The sequence below is a fragment of the Chrysochloris asiatica genome, unplaced genomic scaffold (genome assembly GCF_000296735.1).
Source record: "Chrysochloris asiatica unplaced genomic scaffold, ChrAsi1.0 scaffold00082, whole genome shotgun sequence".
Classification (NCBI taxonomy): domain Eukaryota; kingdom Metazoa; phylum Chordata; class Mammalia; order Afrosoricida; family Chrysochloridae; genus Chrysochloris; species Chrysochloris asiatica.
Genome location: NW_006408600.1, coordinates 5,546,566 through 5,548,218, shown reverse-complemented (window position 1 = coordinate 5,548,218; position 1,653 = coordinate 5,546,566).

The following is a 1,653-nucleotide window of genomic DNA, read 5'->3' as shown; positions in this document are numbered from 1 at the left end:
ATCCTCAAATGTATTTGAAAATTGGACAATGAATAAGAAAGACCATAGAAGAATTATGCATTTGAGTTATGGTGTTGCAGAGTAATATTAAAAGTACCATGGATTCCCAAAAGAACAAATAAATCTGTTGGAAGAAGTACAGCCACAATACTCCTAAGAAGCCAGGAGGGCCATACTTTATCTCTCATACTTTGGGCATATTATCATGAGGGACCATTCCCTAGAGAAGGACATCAGGCTTGGTTAAGTGGAAGGTCAGAAAACAAAAGACCTCAAGCAAGATGGACTGTCACGCTGGTAGTAGAAATGGGCGTAGTAACAATTGTAAGGTTGGTGTTTGACAGACAGTGTTTCGTTCTACTGTGCATACGTTCGCTGTGAGTTGGTACTGACTCGATGGCACCTAATAACAACAATAACAGCAAAGTGAGGGTTGATGGAACAACTTCCTCTCTGGTACTTTGGGTGCATTGTCATGAAAGACCACTACCTGAAGAAGGACATCATTCTTTGTAAAGCGACAACAGCAGTGAGCTCAAACAACCACAATTCTGACGATGGCATACGAATGGGCAGTGTTTTGTTCTGTTGTGTACAGGATTGCTGTGAGTCAGAATAGACTTCAGGACATCTAAGAACAATAGTAACAACAACACAGACTTGTGACAGGGTTGGGGGAGTTAACAAGAGAAAATGAGATCCTCAAATATTGGCAGAAGAAATAATTAATTCTCATTATCAGGGCTAAAGAAGTTCAGGGTAAGAAGTTATTTCAGTGTTCAAGGAGAGCTGAGACATAGAGTAGAGCCAACCAACCAGAACTGTAACCATAGATGAACACAGTTAGAGACACAATGTTGAAACATGGAGGAAATAGGGAAGAAATTCCCCTGCCCTTTCTTCATCCACCACTCATTTCTTGCTAGCAATTCCCATTGGCTGGATCTAACTGGAAATCAGTCAGCAAAGTTGGCCTTTCTAATACAGAACGGAACAACAGAGGGCAGGTAATAAATGTGTATGTGTGGGATGGGATGTAGGTAGGAAGAAATATAGCCTGTTGCTGCTAAGTGCCCTAGCGTCAGTTCTGTGACCTTGTATAGGGTTTGAACTGTCAACCTTGTGGTTAGCAGTCCAGTGCTTATCTGATGGCACCACACCAGTACTTAGTATAATGAATACAAGGTGCTAAAATACACTGTATCTCCATTAAAATTTTCAATTTTTCTCTCATAATTTTCATTTTTATAACTCTCCCTCTGTGTATGGATATTGTTAGTCTGGATTTATGAAGAAAGTTTAATTCAGATGTCAGTAAATCACAAAACGTCAACATAGGAACTAATAAGAAGTTACATATATCTCAAACTTAAAGAGATATTAATTCCATTCACCTGTTTTACAGGCTATTGAATGATAATATTGAATAATTGTTTTAGATAGTCATGGTTACTAATAATGTATTCATGTCTGACATAGAAAATCCTTTCTGTCCATCTCATCACTTGTTTCTAATCTCTTTGAATGCATCTAAAGTGTTAGCATTTTCAAAAGGAAAACATTGTATTCAATGACCTTTACAGTTTTTCATTGGCTTCTGATGTGGTGCTGTGGATCACCACTGGACTGTGACCACAAAGTTGGTAGTTCAAA